A 17,623-nucleotide genomic window follows, 5' to 3' on the forward strand; every position below is an offset into this window, starting at 1 on the left:
ATTTCACTGGATTGCAAGGATAGACAAAGGCAGCCGGACGAGGCAGATTCCGCTAGTATGGCTAGTAGTCAGTAGAGTTGAGCAGGTTGATATAGTTCTTTCTAAGCTGTGGATATGGTTGGTCTACTCTAAACTCATGAGGCAGGGAGTTCCAGAGCTTGGCTGCCTTCACAGGAAAGCTGTTATCGCCAATCTTATGTGTCCTTGAATACACTGCACTAAGGATTTGAAAGACTAAATGTGTCAAAAATCCACAAAGAAATGATAAGATTCACTATATTGTAAGGTTACGTCGGAAAGTAAAGTTTCTATTTAAAATAAACAGTGTTTTGAAGCGGTTGGTCTTCCACTACATCAGAAGAATGGATTCTCAAAACGCAATGTAAGCAAGATTTTAAATAATATTTATGCAAGTGTGGATGGAAAGTGTGCTATGTGCCATATAATGAACGTCCTGGTGGATGCATGTTCAATTTGACGAAAAGATTAGACATTGTACGTGTTAATTGTAACTTACATTTATAGCCAACATATGCATGTACTGTGTATATTCAATTATAAAGAGGTTACTGAAATATGTTTTTGCATTCTCGATGTTTGTGTGTCATGGGTACAGTCTACCAGTCAACGACTTCTTCAACAGTATTTGGACAATAATGATAAATCGGCAGACAACAATCTGTCCTTTTGCGGTTGCACAAACAAGGAGCAACAATTGAGAGTATAGGTTCTAGAAACGTGCAGATGGGACAGTTTAGCATTTATTTCAATTTTAAAGCACTAATTTCTCCTCTGCAATGGAGTGCCATGTGCGTAGGTTACTCATCGGTCATTCAAGATAACTTTTTGCAAAGAACGCAGACTTGTATTCATTGATCGATGATCGGATTTTGCATTAGAATATCACTGTTGATAGTTACACTAAAAATGGGTACGACGCAAAGTTTGGTAGCTATGAACTGCGTTTGAAAAAGTTAACCAAGTTTTCATGGAATTAATTAAATGTTTTCATTGTTGTGTCAAAATGGAAACTACTTGTTTCGGTCCCGAATATTGCTGTTTTCTTCAAAATAAAATGTTTCTATCATTTTTGTAAAAAGAAACAAAAGTTTTGCATTTGTTGTGGATGTGTGTGTTTCAGTTCCTTGTTCTCTGTTAGATGACCTTATGACGTTGGTGATGACAGGGTACGTTTAGCTATGCTGCCCACTAACATCATTGAAATAGGTAAGCCTGTCCTAAGCATATAGTGATGTTAGTGTTGGGGGTGAGTGAATCTAATTAGTGCCACAAGGGCCTTTGTACTGAGGGCGATAGAATCTTATTGGGTCTATCTACTTTATTGAGAAGTGTAAAGTAGATCGAGTCTGTAAGCTTATTTATTTTAGTTCTATTTTTTAACTGTGAAAGGTGGTTCTAAAGGAAACTTTGTTTTATTTCTTTTGCAGGAGAGGTCAAAAAGTAAGGTGGGGAGGGACATGAGAGAAGAGCCACCAACCACAAATATGGAAGGGTAGGTGGACAGGAGAAGATGTTGGCCGTGTGTTACATCTAACGTAGGGGGCAGTGTTTTGCATGCTCTTTGATTACAGCTTTAAAAGCACTTCGAATTTGCTCCCGCCTGCAGAGTGGTGTGTTGCAGCATATGCAGAGTACTGTTGTCTTCGAAAGATATGGATCAACACCCTCTTTTATCGCTTGCAATGTAGCTGGTGGGATCTTGTGTCCACAGGAGTAGGCTGTGTGGTCACAGTATTGGTTGAGGAAGATGAGGTGGAGGAAGCCTACTACTTGCTAAGAAAGAAACAACATTTCTGAGAGCATTGCAGTGGTTGGATTTGGTGTGGCGGCGCATAGGGGTGGTTCCTTAGGAGTACTATACAGGTAGTCCACAACTGAGTACAGTGTTGCACTCAGTGCATTTCACTTTGGTAGCTTTAGCCTTTGGTACATTCCCAACAGTGGTAAACAACTGCTACGCCCATGATTCTCTCTCGATGCTAGAGGTAGGCACTTCCTCTACCTCATCTTCCTTGTCCTCTTCATTGTCTTTTGAAGTACTGCACTTTTTTTGTTGTGTAGGTCCTCCAGCAGGTGGTGGTGGTGGTGGTGGCTGTTCAGGAGGAGGGAAGGCAATAGTTGATGCCATTTTTAAAATAAATAGCAGTATTGCTAATATTCTTCCAAGTATGTACTGTGTGCTAGATTGTTAATGGATAATGAGTAAGGATAGGTGTAGGAGCTGTGCAGGGGCTACATTTTGAGCTTCAAAGTTGAAAAGTGCAGTTCCAAACAGTTTGAAAAGGACAGACCAGTTCACGCTTGCGGTCCCATGACATTGGGCCTCATTACGCAGTAGGAGGTAGCAATGGTGCTATTAGCACCATGGCTACCCCCTTACCGCATACTGGGACCGGGTTCTCAGAATGGGTACTTACCGGGTCATTCCAACCTTGGAGGACCCGTTAAGTCCCCATTCTGAGAACCATTCCCCATTCCCATTTGAGCGCCCATAGGGCTCAATGGGAATGGGGAAGTAGCTAATAATGGTACTGCAATTTGCGGTACCGTTATTAGCTCTGAAGTGCCTTAGCGGGTCCCGTCCTTAACACCTGGTCAGACCAGGCGTTAATGAAGGGACCCGCTAAGGGACCTCGGAATATGGAGGTAAGGGATTACTGGCTCTGGCACCCTTACCGGTGCCGGTAATCCCTTACCTCCTACCTCGTAATGAGGCCCATTGTCTGGAAAGTCTGCAATGACGTCAGACGTCTGTGCACGTAGGCGAACACGAAAAAAGTTGTAAAAAGTGTATAAAAGTGTTAAAATGTTGCTAGACGGTGGGGAATGGTAGAGTTTTAATGAAACTTTGTAAATGTAGGCAAAGATGTTGCTATATTTGGGTAAGTATGATATTAGTAAGTTGTAGGAAATGAGAGTGGACTGGAAAAAACCCATGACAGTCACTGAAAAAACTTTGTTAAAGGGACGTTATGGTTAAGTTGCACTAATAATAACTGATGAAATTCACTGAAAAAACTTTATTAAAGGGATGTTATGGTTACAAATAAAACCACAAAAAAAACAGAATGATAAGCAACCATAACTCGCGCCACTACTGTGCACTGTTAAGACTAACACCCAGGACATCAAAGATGACATCACAAATGTTATTAATGACATCACCAATGACATCACATATCTGCCCAACTTCTTTCTGTTCACTGACATATGTAGGCCATGTGATTTTGTTCACTGATAGAGGCAATTTTACAAATTAAAAGGTGTTGCATATGTACACATTAACCTTCTTGTATGTAGTTAAAGCACTTTCCTTAATATTTGGCCTCAGTTCATGGAGCACATACATGGCGAAATAGGCAAGCCTCAAACACACAAAAAATGTGTTTACTTGTTGATAAAGTCTAATGTTACTGTCATTTTTTGGTGGTGTTGTTTCTTTCCTCCTTACTTAATTGTCCTTGTATTTGCCTCATATTTGTATGGTCTTGATATGCATGGTTGTACTAACACAAGTATGTAGTAAGTCTTCAAGTATTAGCTATTAGCTAGTTATTCCATGTTGATCATTACTGAAAACTCTAATAAGGTACCATTCATTATTTTACTATCCAAAATTACCAGATAAAAAATGTTGTACCTCTATAGTGCATGGTGCAGCCATTGCCTATGTGTATGTATGATTAAGTTGCTGTATTAACAGCAACACTCCAGTATTGTGTTGTTGCAATGAGTACATTCTTTCATACATTAAGTAGTGCATGATAGATCTTCCGATCACCCCTCACATCTTGTTGCTAGCATAAATAACACACATCAATGACATTTGTGTTATCATATTTGATGTCATATTTGATGTCCTAGATGTTAGTCTTAGCAGTGCATGTTGGCAAATTTCTGGGGTTTTCGGGTAACCATAACGTACCTTTAGTTTTTTTTTTCTTGAATATATATAAATATAGGGCTAAGACAGCCTGTAAAAGAATGGTTATGGCCTGCACTCCAGTGACCTCTTAGAATAAAGGCACGAAATCAGTGGAAAATTTAAAACAATTTTATTTAGCGCCCAAGCCTCTGGGAGGCAGAATAAAAAGTGCAACACAAATTTCGCACTGCTTGGTCCTTGATCACACGGCTGGTAAACATAGATTCAAAGTCCCTCATCAGTTTCATGGTTACAATCAACCAGCCCCTGTGATGATGCAAACCTGTCAGCCATCTTAGACTGCTTAAAACTAAAGATTCCGAATGACAAACATGTTAATTGCGGATTGCTTTATTTTACATAATGGCTCATAAAATAAACCTGATGTGCAATATCCACAAATAGTGCACCATAATTAGCCAAGCAACACAAATTAAACTCGGAATTTCTTTATAAAGTACTATCACTCGCTGCCACTCTGTGCTCTGTCAATAGCATGTGTGATCATGTCATGTCCTGATCATAACATTGCAGTGAACACAAAAGAAAACTAATGCATAAAACGAAAGTGCATAGTGCAAACAGCAATTGATGGTAAGGTGCTATATGTGAAATGGTAGTCAAGGTAATAAGCCCAAAATGATTATGGAGATCATCCATGGAGATTGTCTAGGCTGTCCTATGTCTGGCTGGTATCAGAATCGGGAATGGATAATAAAGACATCTGTATGCCCATGTGGTTATATGCGGAGAGCAGGGAAAAGTAAAAGGCTGATGTGCAAGGGTAAACATTAAACAGATTCCATTATGCAGGCTATGGCAATCTGCTGATTAGAGGCACCGATGTTAATCAAAACAAAAAGCACAATGCTGACTCTGAAATGGTGCACATCCTAAGACCGGCAGTAATAAGGAACGGTGTGTGTACTTAAGGTGCACAAGAATAAAGGAAATCACAAGGAGATGAAGTAAAACGAGTACGGTGTAGCCCCCTTATATGTGGGTCAAAAGGCTAAAATAGCAGCTGGCACTGGTCCAGATAAAGTGCAAATTGCTGGAAGTCATGAATGGACACACATATGTGCAAAGGTAGCCAGTCACAGTATACAACTACCCTCCTAAACTGCATGGTGCATGTAGCAGCAAGCTAGAAGCATACTGGTGCAAATAGACAAAATGATCAAAACAAATCGCCAGCCAAAATAAATTACTGGCCAACTAAAATGCATAGTGCATATAGCAGCATGATAGAATCCTGAATCTCAGAAGCCTGGTATTTAAACAGTGCAGTAGCTACTCCTCTATATTTACTTATCCACCTGTAATAAATGTACCATCCAGAAAAAGGTACAGACCTTTTAAAAGCGTATATGCACAGTACGCGTCCAATTTTGTACATGAGCACCATTGCTTATACTACATCTCATTTTTAACTGCTTGCTTTTTACATACAAAGCGTATATGCTCTTCCATATGAAAACAAAAACATGGGAAAGATGATTTGGGATGAGTTGTATGTTTAATGTTCACTAGAATGTGTAGGGAGTTTTAAAAGTTGCTTCATATTGCACTGTACATTTCAGGATTATACATTTTAAATGTAGAATATATATGTACGTTGCAAACAACATGTACATTTATATCCCAAACAAACAAACAAAATACTGCATGTACTGTGAAGGCATCATGAAGCAAGACAAAGACAACAGATTCAAAGTTCATATAAAGTTAATTTTATTAACTTAAATGTCAAGATGGTTGAAGGTCTAACTTACCCTATGCTAAGGTGGAATTTCCCTACCTAAAGAAAATAAGGAAAGTCTGAGTCAGTAAGTTCAATTTAGAAGTGTGTCTGTGTCCAAAACCTATACTTGCCCTCAGGGTGCCTTTCCCCAAGAAAACAACACAGTTCCAAAATGGCCTCAGGGTTCTCTTCCCCAAGGTGTCAGCGTTTCCAGGATGTCAACTCACACTTTGTTTCAGTCTCTTATACTTTACACTTCTTTGTATGTTTCCTTAACTTTCACAGATAGGGTATCCTTGGTCTACGCACAGCTGTCGGACCACATGGTCCACCAATTACAGGTCACGAAGTCGATAACCCTAGGCTCTCGTGCCCACAAAGGTTTCTCTGTCACTGCACATGTATTCCGGTTCACATTCACTTTGCTTTCTCCTCGCCAGTCTTTTGGCTTTGCAACAATGTGTTCTCCTCCTTGCCAGTCTCTTGGTTTTGCCACAATGTGTTCTTTCATGCACTTCACTGTGTGGTGCTTTGCTCCCTTCCCCACATTACTTTCACACTCTTCAGTAATGTTAATTACTTGCTTTTCATTGTATTTCACATGATTCGTTATTTGCCTTTCGAAATATATTACGTGTGCTTCACACTAGTATGCATTCCATTCATAGGCTTTTCAAAGCTTTCCTTTACTTTGGTATTCAATAGTTCCTAATTCATGTTGTTTCACTTACAATTCATTTTACTTGTATTGTTCATTACAACCCTTCTCTTTGGGTTCACTTTGACCTGTGCATATCTAAATTCTTTTGTTCAGCAATTACATTTACCATGCAGCAGCCCCCAGCAGCACCCCAATATGAGTGTTCCCTTGTTTTCACTCGCCAGTCCCTGGCTGCTCCTCCCATCGGCTTTGTTCCTCTTCTTCTGCTCCTCAAACACATATCTGTGGTATTGTGAGCCACGCTCACAGCCTGGAATTCTCTCTCGGGGTTGTGGTCAGATCCGCTCGCCTCTCTGGATGCTGCTGGTAGCTTACAGCAAAGGGGTCTCTCCCGTGCCCCAGAGCTCCTGCTGCAGGCACCGGACCAGGGAGGCTCTACCCAGTGTGACCCTCTCATGGCCCGCTCTGGCCTCAACGTCACAGTTACTCCTGGGTGTTTGCAGGTGTCCTGGCCCCCAGGCAGGACCCTCCTCAGCAGCCTCCTCCTTGTCACGATTTCACTACTCACAGGCCCAACATGCTTAGCCCAACCTCTGTCCTGATGGTCTCTCTTTCTTGAGTATCAGCACCACCTTTCTAGCACCTGCAGCCATTTAACAGATTGCAGGTGTGAGTATTCAAGTCCAGTTGCCTCAGCAAAGTTATTGGTATTCTCTGGACATACCTGTCCCTCATAATAGCCTTCAGGCCTCTTCTTATCTCAGCATGAGCGTGGTGAAGTGACATGTTAGTGTGTACCACTCCTAGATGCCTCTCCCTCAAACCAGTACCATAGTGGTATGACTGGGGGTAAATGAGGGGGAAGTCATTGGCAAAAGCATACAAAGGCAGGGGGAGAGTAAGGTTGGTTATTACAAGGAAAAGGGGGATACCATGTCTCACCTGCGGACATCCTCTCCCAAATCCCCGAAGACCCTCCACTCAGGTGGTCTTCCTTTGCATCTCCACCCCTAGAGTCACCTGAGAAGAGGATCCAAGGCGAGTAGGTGTGAGAATACCCTCAGTTTTCATACAGTACTTACAATAGACAGATTGGACTAACATTCTTGTATAAATGTCAATATGATATTTTGACAATGTAACTACATTTTTCTAGGAGAACAGCTCTCGAGCTAGGCCTGTGTTAAACAATACAATATAAAAATAAAAAAGAAAGAATATATTTTATAAAGTTATTTGTGCTTACTACATGTGTTCTTCTATTCATTTTTATTTAGAGTTGAAAATGCCTCTATCAGAATGGCACAGAAATCCAGAGCAAATGCAGGAAAGAAGTATGAATTACAAATGTTTTTACATAACCCAAAGCATAGAGCACATAACACTATAAATGTACAAGCCACAATTAGACAAGTTAATATCAGAGTAAATGAAAAACACATTGCAAAGTCTAACCTTATTCAACAAAGGCTACACATTGCAAAAAACAAAACAATGTAATACACATACAAACTATGCAAATGCAAAACAATGTACAAACCCAAAATAGAATGAGGATATTTAGCTTTCTAAAAACATCAACAACACAAATACATTTGTTTTCAAGCACACAGATGTTGATGCTCAAAAGGAATTAACAATGTTTTTACATACGTGTAAAACTGCCCGTGCAAATGTTGGCTGTTACACTCTTGAAAACGTCAAACAGAATATGTTGGGGAAATACATACAGACTTTGAATTTGGAACGATAGTTTGTCGGAGATACTTACTGAATTGATTCAACAATAATATATATTTTCACTAATCAAGGTAATGCCTTTGACTGTATACATGGAAATATCCATTGTTTAATTGAAATTGTAAACAGTACAACTGATAACAATGTTTCAAATCGACAAATAAAATGTAAACTTGCAAAACAATGGACATGGTTACAAACCTGTACAAAACTGGAATAACACTTTCATTCTCTTAACACATTAGTTGAATAATCATTTCAGATGTTGAAAGAGAGGCAAACTACAAATTGTGCAACACCTTGATCCCTGTTGTATGAGACAATATACAGGATTACGAGGATATCACATTTATTGTTCTTTGGCAAAGCACTGGAATAGTACATTTCTTCACATTTGCATGCTAGCTGCACATAATAGTGTGTTTAGACTTTTAGGAAAGAATATGTACAGTGCTAAACAACCAGCACAATTACTTTGCAAATTAAAAGAAAGTATGGAAATGAAAACTTGCAAAAAATTCAATGGCTTTCTGAAGATATACAAGACCAATAATTTTGAGCAGAATGTTCTGAAAACACAAATGCAGATGATACATTGCAAAGTACACATGCCATAGGTAAGCTCTTTCAAAATACAACAAATACAAACATATAATTTTAAAATGAAAGACTACCATTTACACGTATGTGAGTGTTGTTCCACACATTAAGACGTCTGTATAATGTATCAATGTAGACAAAAACTAGTGATGTCAACAGTACAATGTGGCTTAGACTTATAATAATACATTTATTTTGTGGAGAAAAAATCAGATGTGAAGACAATCAGAAAATGTGTTTGTATTGTTCTAAACAATTAGAAAATAAACTGCTTATGTGTTCAATCGCAAATAATGTAAAACCACAACCTATTCCATAAAAATAGCAATATTGAAACGTATATGAAAAATGTATTACCCAACTAATACGCCCTTTCCAAACAACTGCATGATTACAAACCAAGTCAGGAAACAGACGAGCAAATGAATCAACAAAGGCATTAAAAGAAAAAGTTATATTCTTATCTTTAAATATACATGGCAACATAGAAGCTTTAGTTTATTATGCTATAAAAACACACTCTTAGTACCAACAAAAAGCACATTTGCTAATTTGCATAAAACAATACAATGTTTATTAACAAGGTTAAAAGCTTGCAATAAATATGAGCAAGATGTTAATATTGAACAATATATGCATTTACATCTTGAAGACATAAATGAAGAGTAGTCCAGTTTCGAAAGGTGTTACTAGAAAGTAGAGAAGATACGTATGAAGAATATACACACCATGCATGCATTCTAAAGAGGTTATATGTGATTCTATAGATTTATTTCAAATTATAAAAAATAAAACAAGGGCATATTACTAATGGTATGTGATACATTCTTAGAAGAAAAATGCTTTCCTCATTCATTTGTTTCCTGCAGGAGAGGGAGGATGATTAGATGACAGACCCGTACAGTTATCTGTCTCTGCATACAGGGCAAGTAACATGTATTCAACTGACGCTTGATATTGTCTTAATCATGAATATATGCTTTACTTACCCTATGAAAGTGATTTATCCACAGTATTTCATGGTGTTCCTTATATATACGTAAAACAGTAAAACATTATCATAACATAACAGCAGCTGCACTAATACTAAAAGCTGAAGCTAAAGGAAGTACCATTACAGGAATTTTAGCAAATATGCGATGAACAAGAAAATACTGGTATAGACATTTATCAACATTAAATTGTATGTTGCATATCCATGGACCACCAACATGGTTTGTAACTTTATGTTGTGCGAAATATGCAAGGGAAGAACTAATCAAATTTTTAAAAGATGCAAATGCATACCTTGATAACATCAACTCTTTAAATCCAAATCAACTTTGTGCTCTTGATCAAGTGGATGTTTCAACACATTTCCCTTATTTCCTTGCCATGTTAAACTTTATTTTAAACTCTGAATATCCATGACTACCACAAACCTTTCAGAAACAAGAATGCTGAATTTGAGGACGAACTCAAATACATACCTTTTAATGGTTTGCAAGTGATTTGCAAATTGGAAAACATAATTCTAAAGCACTGAGCAACTTCACCGAAAAATATGTTACTTGCACATTACTAAACCCTGCCAAAACCCTGACTTAGATGATAATGTAATCCGTTTTCAAACACACAACTGCATATCTTATTGTGAAATAACTTACAAAACAAATGAACATGTTAAACAAAGATGTCCATTTGAATTCCCTAGAAAGCAATGTGAAGAACGAATCATTAATGACCACCTTTCAGCCATTGACACCATGTGGAATGAACAACTCCCAAAAGAACTTCTGAATGAAACTGAAATTCAAAACCACTCATTTTAATGAATACTGTCCCATAAGTGAATGTATTTGGAATGCCAACATTGATATGTTATGTTATATGATGCTATGTAATGTTGATTTATGCTGCTTAGCCCGCTCCCACCCAGGGGCTGTCTTCAGGCGCTCCATCCAATATGTAGCTTACAATTCATTGGCTTTAAATTGATACATGAATTCATATATCAATAAGCTCTAACAAAATGTCAACTACAAGAGCTTTGGAAAGAAATCAGGGGTGAAAAGTCACTATCTGCCCATTTAATTAGTTTAGAAGTTAAACATCTTTCTTTTTATGGTTTTGCGTTTTTATTTGAAGCATGGCCATGTTAATATTCATGTAGAGCTTTCAGCCTTTGAGTGCTTAATGAATTACTAATTGTGTTTTGGCGTATTTTGGCATCAATATTAAAGAGGAAATCATTATAACACATGAAGCAGCTAATTGGAACATTCCTTAATGGGAAAAGTGCAGACATCAAGTGAATTATTTCTGGATGCCTCTAAAGTAGACATAAAGTCCTAAAGCCTTACCATCAAATAGAAATGTTAGCAGCAATCATTAAAAAAGTGAGGATATTGTGAAGAACATGCTTGATAACCCCCATCCAGTAAATCAGTTTTTCCTGGATAGTTGTTACATACACACACATATACAAACAATCCATTTGTGTGTACATGAAAAATAACAATTATGGTAAAGATGTACCAGAAATAATTTTTATGGAATACTTTAAAAGTAAAGCTGCAGATGGTTGCCTAGTAATTTATTTTAATTGGTATCCTAGTGTTAAATCATGTGTACCTATAATGTAAATGAATACAGGCATTCATATTAAATGGGAAATCACTATAATAAAAGCAGGCACACTCTTGCTTTTCCCAGCCCATTACTGGATGTCCCCTAAAACTCAAAACTTTCATAAGAAGGAAACACAGATGAACAAAAAAAACATGGCCGGCTTAGTGCCAAATCCTGGGCATTAAAAAATCAATCTTCAATTCCAAAAGGCTCAAATCCCAGTGAAAGGTTTTATAAAACATGCACTACAGAGTGAAAGTGCTGTATCATCCATATCATATGTTGTGTGGATATTACAGTGTACTTACAAAATGTTGGTACTGATTAAACTGTACTTACTTTTTGTATCTGCAAATTGTATAACTGGTAAAGCAGCACTAACAAACAGAAAATGTCACACGAGATGGGACAGGCCACTGGTTCCTCCACTAAGGGTTTATCAGCCTGAAGCAAATGCACCTGGAATGTTGTATGTCAGTATTGCTTTGTGATTATTTTTGATATTTCGGATTATACATTGCTTGCTGGCATTGGGCAAGTGAGCTTTGATACAATATCAAGATGGCAATTGTATGCTCTATGACTTTACTTTGATGTGGTTCTGTGGTTTTATTCAAAGCATTGGCATGTTAATATTCATGCAGAGCTTTCATCCTTTGAGTGCTTAATGAATTACTTAACGTGTTTGGCTTGTCAATTATTTGAGACAAACGGAATTCTAATTTCTACTCTTAATTATATAAATGTATTGCAAGGTTATCAAAACAGTAGATTTTCATTAGTGAGTAGATAATGTACAATTATCCACATTGTCCAAGACAACAGGTGCAGATAAACAAGCATAGGACTTGCCACAGACCATAAAGTAAAGTTAAGAAAGCTTTATGGATCGAGGGAATTGATTAGGATGGGGCAACATGGAATACACTCTGAGAGATAACAAATGTTCAGCCTTAATGATAGTTGTTTTAATGATTTGTGATCCATTGCCCACGTTCAATGCATCTTTTTCCAAAGAATTACATATGTTGTAAACTTCAGCGGCTAGTGGTCGGTTACTGAGATATTTACTGTGCATGTCCTTGGTCAACTCCTTTCCCATGTGAGCAATATTTATTCATACCCACTGCCTATAAGGCTAAGATAAGAAAGGGTAATGGCTGCTATCAGGATATAATTGTCTCCATAATTTAAAAAGCATAACCTTTGTATGACACCCTGACACGCACCGCTTAGACTAGGTTCACACTGAAAACTGTTCTCAGCAGGTCAGTTCAGCTTTAGAGCGAGGACATTATCGAATCCCCAAACACGCAAAGAGTTATATGCCAAAGGATAAGGCTCAATGTCTAATTCAAGAACTGTGCAGGGATCAATCTATGTGATCTTGAGACAGTTTTAATGGTAATGCACACTAAGTGTTTGGAGGAAAGTACTTAACTGAGACTCCCATTGAGTGCCCAATATCCTGTCATTTTCTGATTTTCCCACTAACAGTTCACAAACATGTTTTTCTCAATTAGACCTCATTTAAGGCCTCACTGATGATACGAATTAGACCTGTAGTCTGTTTCCCCAAGCAGGCCATTGATCTCAGCTCCTTGTGTTATCCCTTGGGCTGATGGTACCTTCTTTGCATTTTTAGAAGACTGAACACCTCTGCAGCCATTGTGTGTTCAAGAAACAAAAAGTGTGATCCTGTGGGTCCCCTTCAACATGGCAATCTGGCCTCCAGTGAGACTCTGCCACAATGTTTTGTTTACCTGGCAAACTTCGGAACAATTGTGTGTCATATATATGGGCATAACCCAATTGGGAGATCAGGGCAATGCAGCGGGTCAGAAGAATAGCAAGAACTTGGGTTTGCCATCTCACTGTTGTATTTTATTAAACAAAAGGTGAAACCTCCTAACTTGCCCTAAGCTAAGGCTGTTCCCTTCATAACAAAGCTAACTGAGGTGCTTGTCAGTCATCAGGCAGAGTCCCAAATGAAGTTCTGTCCACTGTCCAAACTAACCTATCCTGACCCTACCACTATAAGAACTAAGGCACAGGAGAATGACTCCCCTCTCATGTGAGCTGGTTTCTCACCAAATGCAATTCAAAAAAGTATTTGTAGTAGTTCTTAGAAATTACTTTTATCAAATCAAACAGTTCAAATACTGGGTTCTTCAAGATCCCAACAGTCTCTATCTCTGTCTTATTCTGTCTTTCCTTTATGTTTTCTTCTTGTTTGATCCTATTTGGGTTTGTTCCTTTCCTTCCACAAGACTTCCTCTTTACTCAATGTCCACACTTTATCTTGACTGTGACAAATTTGCTGATTGAAATATGGATTGTCTTTTATTTTGCTCACTCTCAATGATGCATTTTGACTGGCACAAGTATGAGTGTTCCAGTAATGATTCACACTCTCTACTTTGACTCTTGCAACTTTATCTTGACTGGGAATAGTATGAGCATTCCCATAATTATTCTCATGTATTCTCAATAACCTATCTTGACTGGGGTGAGTATGAGAGTTCTATTAATGATACTCGCTTCCATCACCTTATGTATTCTCGATAATTTCTCTTTATTCAGTGTCCACTCTTCATCTTGACTGGGATGAGTTTGCAGATTCAAATAATGATCTTTGTGTATTGTAGTCTCACCCAATAATGCATCTTGACTGGAATGAGAGTGAGTGTTCCAGTAATGAGTTTCATTTTATACATTGCCTCTTGCAACTTTATCTAGACTAGGAAGAGTATGAACGTTCCGGTAATTATTCTCACTCTGCTTATGTATTCTTGATGACTTATGTTGACTGGGTTGAGTATGAGTGTTCCAGTAATGATTCTCACTCTCCTTATGTATACACAATAATGTGTCTTGACAGGGACGAGTGTGAGCGTTCTCATCATTATTCTCACTCTCCTTATGTATTCTTAATATTGTATCTTGACTGGGATGAATATGAGCATTCCACTAATGTTTGTCACTCTTCTAATATACTCCTGACACTTGGTTTTGACTGGGACGAGTATGAATGTTCTAGTGATGATTCTCACTCTCTCCATGTGTTCTTTTCAGCTGATCTCGATTGGAACAATTATATGTGTTCTAATAATGATTTTCACCTTTCTCATATGTTCTCAACACTTTGTCTAGACTTGGACGAGTATGCCCATTCCAGCAGTTATCTTGGGTCCCATTCCCATTCTCCCCATTACCAGTGTTGCTCACGTTAGTGTCACTGTGATTTCTGGTAGGCCTAGACCCTCTTTGTCAGATGTCAGGGTGGCTTCTCGCTCCTTCATTTTTCCTTCACTCAGCTCTCTCCGTGATGCCCTTCTGAAAATACTATCAGCAACATTTAGGAACCTCCAGTTCCACCATGACAACGTCACACCACCACTTCTTACTTGCTCTGTAATAGGATGCTTTGCATCCATCTCCATCTCTCGCATCTCATCGCTCCTCCAGCACCCTGCATAAGAAGCTGCACTCTGGCTTCTTTACACCATGGGATGCCATGGCTCCAAGTTTCTCTCAGCCGGTCTCTCACCCTGCTGATTTGAAACTCGTGGGTTCTCCTCTCACAAATGTCGCCACCTCCAAGATTTATGGCGCTGCTGTCGGACTTCCCTGGCATAGTGGCAAAGTCCTTCTTCTCTGTCTGTTTTCACTCGGCATCCTTCTAATGGTTTTCTTTTTCTCAGTAACATATAGATGCCTCTTCATCTGTACAATCAGAGTGTTTTGTTGACAATAACATATTTTAGTTGGTTGTTCATGTTGTATTTCACTGGATGGTTTTGAAAATGAGCTAGGGATATGTTGTTTAGGGAGTTCCTCATTAGAATGGGAGTGATTTTCCCCATAGGGGGAGTCTATCCCGGTGAGGCACAATTGCCTCTACTCCTATGGAGGGCATTGCACAGCAGGCTCAACTCCCTAGCATTACAGGGAATGGCTCCCCCTTGGGAGAAATGACAGAATCCTGTGATTTGTCACAGCAGCCATTACCAAATCAGGCCAGGTTTCTAGGATTCATTCCTGAATCCACAACCTGCTTGTTTTCCCATGAAGATGTCTGTGAAGGTTTGATTTGGGTAAACTCTCTTGAATAAGTGGCTGACAAATATTTCTATGATCCAGTGTTCCTGGCTAGAAGCTGGATTTGTACCCAACCCCCATGAACTGTATAGGAAATAGGACATACCCAAGGAAGACAGAAGCTCTGATCCTGTGTTCTACAATCCAGCTGCAGAGTATTTATGGAACAAGTGCACTGCAGACCTCACTTCATGACCAGAATGAACCACACAAGAGATTCTTTCTCTTGACCTGACCAGCAAAGATAGACTGCTCACCTTAAAATTTCATGTCTCATTGGAACCACTCTGGCAGCCACTTAACTGGCATACCTTATGTGTAGGAAGTTGATTTATTTTCTACGCACCAGCAATTGGTAGTGTCCAAAATCTATGATTGCTTCAGCATCTCATCTTCTTACCTGTGTTTGAGCTTCTGGGCTTCAGCCCAAACTGTTGTTTGCGATAAGGCTGCAATCATAACATTGGAGGTATCTGTAAAGAGCTTCAGCACCTGACACGTCTTTCTTCCATCCAGTGGCCTCCTCCAGTGTATTTGTGCTGTCATCCTTACCGTGAGGTAATTGCCTGCACACCCTGCACACTCTGCAATGAATGAGGCATACCAGCTGTACTTGTTCATAAAGTATCATGGTATGCAATGTAAACACTGGGCAAAAGCTGAGCATTAGCACAACTGTTGGCGGCTGCCTTCGGCTTGACGACCCATTTTGACCATAACTATCGGCTTTCCTTTTGAGTTTATCCCATTGGTTAAAAATAGTTATTTGACAAGTTCTAAATCACTGATTTAAAGACACTGCAACCTAAAATGTAAATAACATTTTTGAAAATGTGGTGACTTCTGAAGTAGACACTTCTCCTAAAGACTATAACCTAATAATCTAATCACCTGTAACGTATGACCTAACCACTTTTTGTAAGTTTTAGGAAGAGTACATATTTATACATATGCTATGCGTACAATCCTTTATTAAATGCAGTTGTATCCTATCCTCCACCTTATTCTACACCCAGCCCACCTATTGAGTGGATAGCCTTGACTGTTCATGCATGCCTACCACTTGGAGAGGCATGCAATAAACAGAGAAGTGCTTGAATCAAGCATGTATTTGTCATACTGAATGCAAAATATAGAGTCTAGGAAAAACCTTTAAACATTTGCCAGCAGTTGAAAGATGTTGAAAAATGACTCATGCTCCATTAATAACTGAAACAAGATATACATCCAAACTCAGCATTGTGCAAAAAAGCTACAATGGATGGAGGCTGCTTCCAACAGAACAATGCTTGCCTTGAGGGTGGAAGAGCTCAGGGTCGTCTGCACAGTCAGGATGCTAATTATAGCTAACCTGAACAAGACTTGGTTGCATGAGGCAAAGTAACTTTTTCGAGATGTGAAGGAGTCAAGAATTAGAGGATTGATGCTGCCACAGAAGACATCTCGGCTGGTGCCTCCCTCTGGAACAGCCTCCCTGCCTCTATGAAACTTGACCAGAACCACGTGCAGTTCCAGAAGCAACTCAAGACCTTCTTTTTCGCTTCCACTTTCTCTCTTCCTCTCCCCTGCTGATGTCCCTGACTGTTCCACGCACTGGTCACCTGGCCAGCCACTGAACTCGGGCCCAGGCTCCTGCCTGTCCAGTTGCCCTCGCACTACCTTCGGGCTCCCCCAGCACTTAAGTGTCTTTATCTGCAACGCTACAGTCCATTCTCTCTGCATGTATGAGCCACCCTCCGGCAGCACTTATTGATTTAGATACACTTCTCCCCTCCATCTTCCCCGCACTTGCGTGATCTGAATGACAAAAGGCCTAGTAACATTGTTGTTTTGTCCTCCTTCTTTTTCCCCTCTCCTAGTCTTGTCATGCCTAGAGACACTTGTGAACAGGTGCTTTATAAATGACTTATCATAGCATATAATATTATATCATCAGCACCTCCCTGTCCTTCACTTCACCAGCTACATTGCACCTGAAGTCCTAGATGACATCAGATGTGATTTGTGTATGGGGAACTGGCTGAGAAATGAAAGCCAGGGAACTTAACCTGGGAAGGGGCCAACAAGTGCTTTACAACTGAAAAGTTAAAATTGAGCTGGTCAAGAAGGAGATACACCAAGAGGAGAAGGAGAGAAGAGAAACCATCTAATGGAACTGAGAAAGCTTTAACCTAAAGCTGCCAAGATAATGATTGCAGGCATCCAAGCCCAACCCCATTTA

This window comes from Ambystoma mexicanum, chromosome 3p (genome assembly GCF_040938575.1).
Source record: "Ambystoma mexicanum isolate Mex_15411 chromosome 3p, UKY_AmexF1_1, whole genome shotgun sequence".
Lineage (NCBI taxonomy): Eukaryota > Metazoa > Chordata > Amphibia > Caudata > Ambystomatidae > Ambystoma > Ambystoma mexicanum.